This window comes from Cavia porcellus, unplaced genomic scaffold, assembly GCF_034190915.1.
Source record: "Cavia porcellus strain 051 isolate PalLab524CR breed Dunkin Hartley unplaced genomic scaffold, mCavPor4.1 scaffold_9, whole genome shotgun sequence".
Lineage (NCBI taxonomy): Eukaryota > Metazoa > Chordata > Mammalia > Rodentia > Caviidae > Cavia > Cavia porcellus.
This window is the reverse complement of record NW_026947492.1, coordinates 76,346,252-76,360,380: the sequence shown is the minus strand read 5'-3', so window position 1 is coordinate 76,360,380 and position 14,129 is coordinate 76,346,252.

Genomic DNA, 14,129 nt, shown 5'->3' with positions numbered 1-14,129 from the left:
ATCTCTCTGATAATTAACAAACATATGAGGAATTTATTTGGAAAGATCTAGATTTTCTACCACTGTGAGCCTCCCCTGATAGGTCCACAGGTCTAGGGAAGAGTTTTCCTGCATTTCTCCCTGCAGTCTCTCTCGAGGAGGAGCTGGCTTTTCGCCCCCAAGGAAATTCATTTATTTAGGAATGTATTTATATCAGCATAAATTCACAAACACTTACCTTGGGGTTTTGGATTTTACTTTGGCCACTGAAAATCCTTTGCAAGCTGGCTCCTGCATCCTGCAGCACAGCCTGACATTTTATTTCTAAAGCAATTCCTCATTTCCGGCAATAATCAACTCTATTTTAAGCAACCACTTTGAAATCGCTTTAGTCTGTAGAAACTGAATGTTTCACCTGACAAACTGCACATTCCCTTGAGACTGGTCTTTTATTCCCTGCACCTTGTGGAGGAGCTGGCGAGTGACAGGCGTTTGCTGAACATGCATGCATCAATTGAACGCTTATTTATTCCACATTTGACAAAGGCAAGCGTTATTCACGGTATTCGATGCATGTCCTTAGGGTCATGTTCGCCTCTCATTGTTCTCATTTCATGTACAACAGTCCTTGTTCTTCTGACCATTACTTAGAGACAGTCATCAATATTGTCATTATCATTTGGCAAAGGCCATCACCAAGACCCTCCAGGCTATGTTCTGTGGCAAACACTATACAAAGCAAATCATAAAGCCAGCTGTGGTGGCTCATGCCTATAATACTAGTATTCCAGAGGCTGAAGCAAGATCACTGCAGGTTCAAAGCCAGCCTGGGCTACCCAGAAAGACCTTGCCTCCTAAAGTAAAAGCAAAATCAAAAGCAAAAAGCAAATTATAGGAGTGTCTTTCCTGCTTGCTTTCTTATGGAAATTTAAAAGAAAACATAATCTGCAAACACAATATACATGCTCTATGAGTACTTAGTAAAATTAGGACTCTAAAATGAAACTAGTATCTATTATTTAAAACTGCATGGTGTGTGATACACAAATAGCAGAAGTAGGAAAGAGGCCCATGGAAGGGTGTACTCCTAAATTCTTAATTTGTATAACTATCTTAAAATTAATGAAGGGTTTGCTTTTTGCTTCTTTAATGTTTGCAGAGTCCCGCACAGACAGCATGTACTGTGTGCTGGCTACCTGGCGAGCATGAATCTGAGCAGAGGTGCTGGTGTCACTGTTGCCACCATCAGGGACACAGAAACCAGAACAGCAGCTTCAGTCACCTGCCCAAGGTCCTTCAGCTGGGAAGTGCTGAGCCAGGCTTGGGCCCGAAGCACTCTGAGAGCAGCCCTCCATCCATCTGTCCATACCCACGACACCCGGCACCTTGGCAGGAGCACGACAGGAGGGAGAGGAGGAAATGCTTAGTTAATGCGATTCCAGCATGCCCCCGCCCCATGGGTCTGAACCCAGCATTTGAAAATGCAAGTTCTATGCACCCGTTTCTATGAGTCCTCATATTCAGACATGCTGTGACCAGAGCTGGATTCTCAGGGCTGGAGGTTTGGCTCAGTGGCCTAAGTGCCTGCTTGACAAGTGCAAGGTCATGAGTTTGATCCCCATATTAAAAAAAAAAAAAAAAAAAAAAGACAACAGAGGCAGAGCTCAGTTCTCCTCAGAAGCTGGCCCATGTTGCAAGGATCTTTGACAGATCTACAGTCACACTTGTGAGCAGCTGGCTTCCAGAGTGAGCTCTTTCCCAGACCTCTGACAGCTCTCAGCTCTGTCCCGCCCAGGACCTACTTGGCCTATGATGCTCATTAGGAACCTAAGGTTGGTTTGTTTTCCTTCCCTTTGTGAGTTCACATTCCCCACTAATGACTGGAATTGCTGGCATCTTCTCCTTACCAAGATGATCTTTAATTCGGACTTGAATCTCTCAGGAGCCAGACATTCCCCACTATTCACTGTGGCTGTAAAATCAACATAGTTTAGGTTCAGTGAGTGAGCAGACACGCACACATCTGAGCTAAGCATTTAGATGCCCAGAGAGGACTGTCCACGTTTGTCCTTGAGCACCATGGTTCTTTTGGTGACTCACAACTACATATTTTAAATAAACTGAAACATGTGTCTGATTCTTTGGCACAACTTCAACTTTTTGTGATTGCTTTCATGTTTAGTAATTTCTGCCAAATCCTTGAAAATCAGTCCGAGATTCCAGAAGCATCTGGGATTAAAATTGTTTGTGACCAACACGAAAACCTGATTCTCTGGGTCACTGACAGGTGAAACAGACTGGAGGTCAAGGCTGGATTTCAAAACAGCCTTTTGGAGGAGGAAGGTACTCAAAGGTATAGTTGGCCTGTTTGGCTCTCTGGCCTCTCAGCAGGCTCCCTGCACTCTGTGTCACTGTGTCTTCCTGGTTAACGGTGCTCCTGACTGAAGCCCCTGGCGGTTCAACCTTGGACTCAGATCCTGTGCCCAGCCACAGGCCCTGCCCGGAAACAGCATGACTGCAGGAGGTGTTTCCTTCAGATATGCTTAAGCCTAACCACATGGAAGGCCCAGAGGGAGGGAGGGCGAGGGAGGGAGGTGGGGAGGTAGAGAGAAGAGGGAGAGGAGGGAGGGAAAGGGAGGGAGAGAGGGAGGGAGGAGAAGAGAGAGAGAAAGAAAGAAAACCAACTTTAGCAGCTAAAGCATGGGAGTCTTAGAAAAGAAACGCTGTCCATAAATCATAATGTCAAATGCTTTCCTAAATTCTAATTTCATAATTTGTGGGGTGAACTTTCAAATACTAGTATCTAATCAACATCTTAGAAAGTGCTTTCTGCAGCTATCTAGTTATACAATGAAATGAACATGATAAAATGCTAAATAAAAACTGTTTCCGAATTTATCATTATAATTTATTCACCATTAAATAGTGCTGTGACAGGCATTACACACTAAAAGGCCAGCATGGACTGTAACTGTTGGCTTTAACACATTTTCTGCAGTAGAGATTCTTTACTTTGGTTTGATTTTAAGTTCAAAATTTAAAATGAACAAGATAAAGTATCACAATTTTCTTTTAAGGGAATATATATACATACACATATATATGAATAACAATATACTTAATACTATGAAAATGTGACACTTTAATGTAATGAGAATATGATGGGAAAGTAATAAAAATTGAAAAATTATCTGGGTGCCGTGGTGCACATCTGTTATCCCAGCATTCAAGGGCTGAGGCAAAAAGGTCATGAGTTCAAGGTCAGCCTGGGCTACAGAGGAGACCTGTTCTCAAAAACAGACCAAAAAAACCTTTAAATACAGAACAATGAAATAAAAATGGATATAGCAGAGTCCTACAACCTAAGAAAAGATGCAATGACCATCTACTAAATATCAACTATCTTTCAAAAAAATCACTTAACTTACCTGGCTAGGGTTGAAATCTTCTGTTGACTGGTTGATACTAGAACATTAGTTAAATTCATTTTTCTCATACAAAAAAAGCAATGGTAAAAACAGTGCTTACTTCAAAGAATTTTTGCAGGGTTAAGCAGGAGACCATATAGAAAGTGCCTCTTACCCCATGCACATGCAGAAGAAATTCGTCAATGTACAAGATTTATATATGCTGTTAGCTTCGCACATGGTTCTAACTGACAGGAATAAAAACTCATATATTTTCTACAGAGAAACAGAAAACTTGGAGTCAGTCAATGGCTGTTACTTGTAAAATCGCTGATAAGTACGACATTAGGTCTTTGGGGTCTCAGTTCCGATTCAAAAATACGAGGTCATCTCTTAGTCAATATTACCAGTTAGGAAAAAATTAAAACACTGAGCACATGTGCAGCACCCTACACCTTGTTTTATGCAGAAGTCAGACCCTACTCAGACCCCAGGAAACAGCTAGGAGCTGGGACAGCTGGGTGGCAGTGCAGAGACAGCGTCTCCACCGGGTGCTGCACAGGCATCTGCGCACACGGGGCGAGGGTTACAGGGGTAAACGGGTTAAACAGCTTACACTGTTCTTGGCGCATCTACAGGATGTTACAGATCTGAGCCAGAAGCCCCATCTTGGAATGCAGGTCAGGACACCACACGAGCACGGGTAGTCAAGGATGGTTCCTTTGGAAATACTCAGGTGAGCCAAGACTCCCTGTGCAGAGGCTCTGCCCTGCGTGGTGTCTCACTGACAGTTACAGCAATCTGTCTAATGTTTAGGGCTGTTGATGCTCGGGTCATAGCTTTAATCACTGATGCACTCACAGCGTCTTGAGCTCACAGTCTGTGCCGGGCAGCATCCCTCTGGGACGAGGAAGACACTGTGGTGACACAGCCTCCACTTGGTGCCCTCCTGAGCAGTCCTATTCGAGAGGCAGCAAAAGCCACCTCCAACCCCCTGCCTGGAGGGAAGGAGGACCTCCATCTCCTCAAAGAGCACAGCGCCGTCCCGTGGCGGAGCCTGGGACTGTGTGTCTGTCTGTCTGTGTCTGTCTGCGTGTACCACAGAGGCTGCCTCCTGTTACTTTTTCTGTCTTTGTTGGCTACAAGAGGAATTCTTCCAACAGAAGATGAATCAAGAAATTATCTAGACTCATCATTTGTCACATGGAGGTGTGGTAGTGTCATAGGTAGATTTCTAAAATGTGCCCCCCAAAGATGCCCTCCCCTCATCTCTGGAGCCTGCCGACATGACTATCACTCCCTAGTCGTTCTGATTTGCTGCAAGGTTGACCCTAAGGGAGGAGGAGGTTCACGGGGTGATCAAACTACACACGTGAGTTTCTTTCAAAATAAGGAGTTTTCACCAGCTGCGACAGCAGCAAACGTCAAGAGGGATTCAAAGCACACCAAGGTTTGACACGATTTCCATTGACGATGGAAGGGCTACCTGTGTGCGGAGGATGTGGAGACTCTCAGGGACAGAAAGTGACCTCGAGTGATGACCAGCAAGAAAAGGAGGACCTCTGACTCTCAACCACAAAAAATGGAATTTGATAACTTAGGTTTAGATCCAAAGTGTGCCCCAAGTCTCAAGGACTCAGAGATGGAGCTTTTGGAAGGCTACTGGGCCACCAGGGTGCTGACTTCATCAATGAACCAATGAACACACCACTGAGTTCACAGCTGAGCAGGTTTTAGGAGCTGGACACCTGGGATTGCACCCTGGAGGGGCTGCCTGTCACCCTGGCTTTCTTCTCGATCTCACTGCAGGGATGAAGTGAGGGGCTTTCCTCCTCCAGGATGTCTCTGCCTTGGTGGCTGCTCACCATGGAACTGACCATGACCCCTAAAACTGCAAGACAAAACAAACCATTTCCTCCCCTAAGCTGGGAAGGTTGGGCAATTTGTCCCCATGATCAAAAACTGGCTAAAACTGCAACACCCTGGAATAAGAAGCCAATTCTTTTCCAGAGCCACCAGACGCTCATGTTTCAGCCTTAGGAAGCTACTGAGAATCCAGTTCAGCCCTTGTGGGCTTCTGATCTGTGCAACTACAAAACAATATGTTGAAGTTGTTTTAAGCTGCCAAGTTTGTGACATTTTGTTACACAGCAGTGGATAACTAATATGGGCAGTTTTTGGTATGTTAGCATGTGGTGCTGATGGTTCAGAGAAACAGCAACCTCATTACTTGGGCATTTGTGATATAGAAGAGACACTTTAGATATACTGCTTTTTTTAAAACCTTGTAATAATGAAACCTATGGCATACCAGTAAACCATAGTGAATATTTCACGTGACAGTTAAGTAAAATAATGTCAAATTCTATGTCATACATAAATATGCAGTCTCATATTTATATGTATGCTATACATGGACTTGTATATAAAATGCGACCCTTGAATCTCACTAACACACACTAGCCCACTCACACACACCAGTACATCTGCAAGTATATGATTTTTTCCTACCTCTATTTCCTATGAATACACTAAGTAAAAGAATCTCAAATTTAATCTTAAGTCTCCCTAGTTAAACAAATTTCTACTACTCAGAAATATTTTTTGTGAATGGCATAAGGCAAAGTCCTCTTGCCTCTTACAACCTTGTTGAATTTGGCCCTATTTTGTCATTCTCTTGGGGAAACAGACTCCAACATGGGCTTCTAAGTAGCTTTGCCCCAAATTCCTGGACAGACATATGCTAAACACCTCCCTCTGCTGTTAGAACCAGAAACTGATTCTACTTCTACCTTATAGCCTGCTTTTTAAAGATGCAACACAAACAACCCTAAAGTTAGGAAATATTTTATGTCTAGCCTAATAAAACCTTTCTTTCAGAGGATCTTGAAAATCCTCTTTAAGAAGAGAAAGGCATTTGTGTCAGAAGCATGCTTAGGTTAGCTCAGTTGCTAAGTCAACTTTTGCTTCTGCTGCAAAGTGTTTGTTTCCCCCAGTGCTGGGGATCAAACCCAGGACAGCTCACGTGTTTGGCAAACACTGTACCACAGAGCAGAGCCAATCTGGTGGATTGTCAGTTCATTATACTCAAAAGAAATGATATCTGCTATTTCTGTTTCTAAAATGTAAACATAACTCTACAACACAGGATAGATCATAGTCTGGTGAACTCTGTATTTCAGTTAAAAACACGTAAAAATATGCACACATGCTTTATTTTTGAAGAGTGAGACTAAACTGTTGTTAGAAAAAAATAAATCTAGGCCTTTTCTTTGATCATCCTAGTTTAAAACAGTATAAAGCATTAGTGTTCTTTCAGAGAAAAGAAAATGAGCCTAAAGCTGTATTTGAAGAAAAAATGGTGGAAATTTTCCAAAATTGATACAACATAGTGAGAGATAGACCCAAATTCTAAAAATTTTAAAGTAATATGAATATAAAACAATGAGTTATGTGTGGAGCTCACACCTCTAATCCCAGGCCGAGGCAGGAAGAACACGGTGAGTCCAAGGCCAGCCTGTAATACACAGTAAGACCCTGTCTCTTGGCAAGGCAAGTTCATGAGTTCAATCTGTGGTGCCAAAATAAATAAATAAATAAATAAATAAATAAATAAATAATCAAAAGTCAACATCAATAAAAAGGCCCAAAAAATTCATAGTGAAAACCAAAGACAAAGAAGAAAATCTTAGCATTGCCCAGAGAAAAGCAGCCTGCTGCCTTCCTCCCGAGGAGCACCAGCAAGCCGGACGCCTGAGCACTCAGGAAAAACAGCAGATCCATGATCATGGAACAGGATCATCAGCCCACAGAGGGTGCAGCGACCCAGCACTCCACACTCATGAACACACGAAAGTAAAATACGGATATTTAAGAAGAACAGGAAACCTGTGGTCCCAGCACTCAGGAGGCTGAGGCAGAAGGATTCTGCAGCTCAAGGCCAGCCTGAACTGCATAGCAAGATTGTCTCAAAAAGACAAAAAAAAAAAAAAAAAAAAAAAAAAAAAAAGAATAGAATAGAAGAGCTAATTCATGTCAGCAGACCACACATTAAGGAATTTAAAGAGTGCTTATGTAGATAGGAAATAATTCTCCATAAGAGTCCAGAGAGGAAGAGGAAAGATCAACTTAAAATGTAAAAACATAGGTAATTCTAAATGAATATCGACTGTTAAAATGATAATTCTAATAAATGCAGCATTCTATTGGGATTAAAATAGACACGAAATAAAGTGCACAATCATTTAGACAGAAAGGGCATATACAGGATTTTGGTGAAAACATTAATTTATATTAAACATCGATATGTTAAGGAAGCATTTATGAAATCTAGAAGAACTACCCCAAAATGTACAACAACCGATATAAGTAAAGGGCAAGAAATGAAATAATAGAAAATAAATAAATCCAAAAAAAGGGAGGAAAAGAAGTAGAAGGAAGGCAGGGAGAGAGAACAGATGGAACACACAGAAATCAAACAATGCCAAGTAGTTAAATACCTAAAATCAGTAATCAAATCGTAGATAAATGGACTAACTACTTCTATTAAAGGACAGGTTATCACACTGCTTTAATAAAAACAACATGCTTTCATATGAAACACGCCCTCAATGTAAAATTTAAAAGCAAAATGATAAAAAAGTATATCATACAAATACTGTCCAAAAGAGTCACTACGTGTAATATAAATCAAAGTACACTTTAAGTTAAAAAAGAGAGATATTGATAATAACATACATTTTAATGTATCAGAAACACAGAATTCTAAAATTGTGGTTAATAAATAGGCTTAAATTATAGAAAATAAAAATCCATCAACTAAAGAGAAAAGTTGACAAGCCCACAATTATACAGAGAGATTTTAAAGAACTTCAGCACCAGTAAACACACACAAGATGTGCAAACATAACAACTGAAGTTAATCGAATTGGCATGTATGAGTACCAGGCCTCCAAAGTGCAGAAAACATGGTCTTCACAAGTATCCATGAGTCGCTTATAAAAATTGTCACATGACAGATGGCCCATAAAGCAAACAGCAGCAAACACCAATGTCTTCATCACTTTTCTGTTGCTAGGACATCTGAGTCTCCTCGACTGCAGTGAGGAGAGGTTGATCCAGCTCACAGTTTCTGGTGGGTTCAGTCCATGGCCAGTGGGCTCAGGGCCAGGCACACCGTGACAGAAGGACCTGGTAGAGGGGAGCTGCTCACCCCAGGGCAGCCGGGAAGCAGAGAGAAGGGAAGAGCCAAAGGCAAGAATACATGTCCTCCACCACCCGCCCAGTGACTGCCTCCACCCAAATCCCACCTCCCCATAGCACATTCAGCTACTGAACACACCGTGGAGTTCAGCGCCCCCACAATCCAGCCGTGCTCCCAACAAGTGAGACTTTGGGGGCATTTTAGATCTAAATGATAAAACAGTTGAAAACATACCAAAAATGTTCTCCAATCACAGCAAAATTAAACTAGAAATCATTGCACGTGTACAAACCATAAATATTTCATATATTTTAAAATTAAGAAACAGACTTCAGAATCATGTATGAACTAAAGAATATGACAAAATTGAAATTATAATGAAAATATAACATTAAAATTTTTGGAATGCTGCTAGAGCCATGCTTAGGTATAAATTTATACTCCTATTGTGCATATCAGAAGAAAAGAAACACTGAAAACCTCAGCAAAAATAGGCCATGCAGAGACTAAGGTTTTGAGTAGAAAAACAAAAGCAGAGAAAGAAAGAGCATTTGGTTGAGCAAACCAGCATAATCGAAGTACAATTAACCTCGGCCTATCAGGTGGAAAGAATTCTGAGACAGGAGATCATAGCAACATGGGTATAGTACAGTTAAGCTCTTGCTGAATTGAGTGAAGAACAGGAAACACTGAAGGATCCGTCTAGGAGTGAAATGCTCAGAGTGGAACCTGTAAAGTGCACGGCCAGGGCGGAGTGCTGAGCATGCCTGCTTTCTCCCTTCAACAACGGCATTGCGGTGACTTTCTAGGACCTCCCCTCCCCACAACGTTCAGTGGGCACAGCTCTGCAAGGCCAGAAACTGTACCTAGCTTTTCAGGACTGTGTTCACCCAGTGCCTAAATTACCGAGGAGAGTGCTTAAAAGCTGTAACATGCCCAGTATACATTTCTGCATTCATAAAGGATGAAGAAACAGATGTCTTCCAACAGAAATCAGTGAGAGACCCATTGCTATTACTACTGCAGAGCTCAGTTTTGGGTTGACACATGAGTCAGTCATAAGGTGACAGCTGTTGAAAATGAGAGGATCCTGAAATGCAGGTAGGAAGGATCAGACCCGTTTCCACTCATCGCTTTACTCAGCTTTCCTATCTCTGAACAAAAAGAGCCCACATTCTCAGTTTGTAAGAACAGAGTTTATTTTGGCTCCAAGTGTCAGTGGGTCAAGTCCATAGTTGGCTGGCTTCAAGCTGGAAGAGGCTTTGTAGAGACACAGTAGGGGAACAGTCCGTGTCACGGCAGCCAGGAAGCAGAGAGAAGGGAAGAATCAGAGACGCGAACTCACCTTTGAATCCATCCCCCTGTGGCCCACCTCTTCCAGCCAGGACCCACTTCCCAACACATGAGACCTAGATGTTTCACATCTCAACCATAGATTCAGAGTTTTATTTGTTGCATTATCCACACACTTTGTGTGGAGTATGGGGCACAGACCAGGTACGTTACAGACCTGGGGTACAGATGTGAATTAAGCAAAGTCCCTGCTGAAGTGAGCATACATTCTAATTAAGCAACTCAGTAATAAATAACTATGTAGGTGACATATGGCAGTAAGGACCCTACAGAAAAACAGAGAGGAGAAACATTGTGACAGCACATGAGCATGGCTGACAGGCCTGAGAAACCACCAAGGAGCCCAGGTGACTGGGCAGAGGAAAAAGGACAAGGCAGGGATGCTCATGAGTCAGGAAGGGCAGCATCAGTGGACGCTGGGCTCACTGCATGGGGAACGGGAAGCCACTGTAGGATTCAGAGTTGAGATGCTCATAATTTACACGTGTCTGAGGGGCCCCTGGGCTGCTAGGTGGAGGATGGCCCCATCGGAGGCCAAGGGCAGAGACTCTGTCGTCACTCAGTAGCAGCTCTGTCACCTATCTTCCCCTTTCCCAGCCCATCACCTTTTGCTTTCACTGTCACAATGTGGGACACTTGGGGGCTTCTCTGATGGAAGGCAGCAGAGCAAAGCTTCCTAGCCACCATTTCAATAGTCCTATCATAACACTGAACAGAACAGAAAGATAACTAGTACACTTGTGTTGTATATGCTTATGATAAATAGTACACTTCTTAAAATGGAAATTAAGCACTTAGTTGAAGGTTTGGGCAACTTACAGCTACAAATGAAAATAAAAATTAACCATAAAACACTTACTTGAAAGTCTTTGATGATTTCCAAGTTAATGCACATTGTTAAACATAAACACATCCTTTGGGATGCATGAGTTTGACTCTGTTTCAAAGAAGTAGGTGCAACTGTATTATTTGTTCACTTTATTACCATTCTCGTGAATATGTAATATGTTCACGAGAACATAGGGGAATTAATTTTAAAAATATACCAAAACCCAAACAGGAAAAAATATCAGCCAACATCAGGATGTTTTTCTTTTGTAACAAAAAGCAAAATTATGTCCTCATATTTCTGGAACACATAACTTTGTGTTTTGTTTTTTTTAATCAGTACTGGGGATCAAACTTATGACCACATAACTTCGTGTTCTTAAATGTAATGCCATACTCTTGGAAAAAGTATATAAAAGAGCTGCAGGCAATTCTTAAAGGTGAGCATTTTCAACATCTAATAAAAGTAATGTTGTATAACATGGGATTTTTAATCCAAGACAGTGTAACTGAGTTTAATGACTATCAAAAGAAATTAGGTTAACATTTACTTTTAAGAGTTCCAGAAGTAGGAATTAGAACTGTAGGATCTTAAGTATCCACTTGCCTTAAAAGACAGAGTCTGATAAATTCTATCAAAACTGACCTGTTCACTTGCAGCCTGTATAAAAATCATGTTGGTATTTACTGAACAAAATGAAGATAAAGTTAAAAGTAAATAACATGGTTGCAGATTACCATCAACTGTGTGAAAACTACATAAATTACTTAATAGAGTAATAAATCATACACTTCTGAATATTCAAGAAAATCAGATGATTTTTCCATTTTTAAGATGTAGCTTTTCACAATTTATAATTATATAGCCAGGACCATTGTTTGTCTCCTTAGAGAAGTTCTCATTACTACTAATTTATCTTTCTATGACAAGCAAGAGACTATAATAGTTTCATTAGCTATTGCTTCTCGAGTCTGTTCCTAAGAGAAAAACCTTGAATACAGAAAAAACAATGTCACTTCTTTCAAGCCTCATTTCTTCCTTTTTATCAAGGGGAAAAATGCCTTTTAAAAGTTTACCAGTGTAATACAGTTTGGATTCGCATTCCCTTGGAATGGTAAACATGCTGAAGTGGAAATCAGATGCTCGGCATTTATCCCGTATCCATCAGAGCCGGACGTAAAGGGTAGGAGGACAGAGGACAGCCACGGTAAACAGTAAGGACGGCTTTAAAACTCACTCAGGAGTTACATTTCATGAGTGATGCTTTGACTCGAGTTTGAACAATTCTCTCAGGGTGGGATGTACGTTATCAAACGGCTCTGCTTTCATCAGGATTAAACGGAAATCGTACTTTAGGAAACGGGAAACAACACCTGTTTCTATTCGAATCTCAGCTCCTAATGATTAGCATATTTTTAAGCACTAGATTAACTTTAAAATATAAATATTGTGATTGTAAAATTTTAATTATCAGGAGTTTATTTAAAAATCGTCAGTGGGGAAAAAAAGAAATAAAATGTAGAACCATTTTATCGGTTTTAGTCTGAATATTCTTACCACTCAAGTATGGATTGAATGCTGGCAACATTAAAAATGCCTTTCATAACTCATATTGATTTTCCCCCTCTTCAAATACAATATTTAATTATTTAAACATAGAAAATAATTGATAACTCAACTGTAAACCTTCAGGTACCACTGTCAGTATTTTGATATATGGAGACATCACATCGTCTGTCCATCTGGTTGTTACCTTTATCTGCATAAAATGAGGGTAGCGCTGAAGGTATTTTATAACTCTTTTTTTTTTTTTTTTTTTTTAGGAGAAAAACTCACCCGACCTTACAGTGCAGTTTGACTGGAAAAACTCAAAGGACTGTTAGGGATGTGTCCCCTTTACAGAGTGGGACGCGCACGCCAGCTCGGTCGGGGAGGGGCCATCAGCGTGGGGTGGCAGCTGCTCGCCTCCCCGGGAAGGAAGGGCCAGCAGAGTACAGTAGCTCGCAAACCCCTCAGCGCCTCGAAGTCACCAGTGGGAAAAGAACAAAGGCCTCTCCGATGCAGCTAACACAGATGTGCCCGAAGGCGAACTGTCAGAAACGGTTAGGATGACAGCCACTCACAGTTCATTATTTCCCCCTCACAGGTCACTGGGTGACAAGCTGGGTCAGCATGCTTTGTTGGCTGCCCGATCCTGCCCACCCCCACTCCCTCTAAATATGGTCCAGAGCTGCTCTGTAAACAAACACATTTCAGAGGCTTACAGATGCTGAAGGTATCACTAACCTTACTTTGGACCAAACTGAGAATTCAATGTTTATACAACTTACCGTATCCAAGCCAGGAGGGAGTGAAGGCAGTTTGAGATGTGGCCAAGGTGAACAAGAGAACATAGCCTACTATGAACCAAGAACCTTCCGTGGAGACTTCGTGTAGTGAGAGATTTCCATTTCTCTTCAGTGGGAAAAAGAATTTCTCCATGGTCTGAAGAAAGAATCGACAATCATGTTGCTTCCCAGGAAGTGGGATGATGCTGTAGGTGGAGAATTATCTAGTTTTTGGTAACTGTTTTAGATTGTGTGGGCATTTGGGACAGAGGGTTAGGGATGTAATTCAAAATAATACACCAACCAAATCGGCAATGGCCTTGAGCCAGGCGTGATGGTGCACTCCTGTAGTCCCTGAACTCCAGAGGTTGAGGTAGGAGGATTGCCGTAAATTCAAGGCCAGTTTGGGCCACAAAACGAGTTCAAGGTCTGCATGAACTGCATTGCAAGACTATCTCAAAAAGACCCAAGAAAATCTTCCATTTTGTTTCATAAACAAGAAAATTATCTGTCTTTCAAAACAGGTACCTAAAGCTAGGTGTGGTGGTACGTGCCTATAATCTCAGCACTTGGGAAGCTGAGGCAGGAGGATTGCCGTGAGTCCAAGGCCAGCCTGGGCTACCAAATGAGTTCAAGGTCAATCTGAGCTGTGTAGTGAAACTATCTCAAAAGGAAAGTCAAACAAAAAAGGCAGTGGCTGAAATCAACTCCTTCGTGATGTTAGTGACAGTTTAATGTGGAGATCAACGTGATGCCATTCTTTTATGAAATAAATAGATAAACACAAGAAAGACAGTGGTCCACAAACGCCCAGGCCTGACCTCAAAGCCTAACTCTCCTGCTGATCTGTGCAGAGTCTGGCACATCTCATAGCTACTCCAAGCCTCAATTTCTGTCTGAATTTCTTATAAGGATACTATGTGACGAGCTTAAGATAGCAGTAAGAAAATCAATCTCATGAAGTTATAACAATTAAAAAGGACTTACAGTCGCAGTGGCCACATGATAAATATTCAACAGAGGACAGCTGC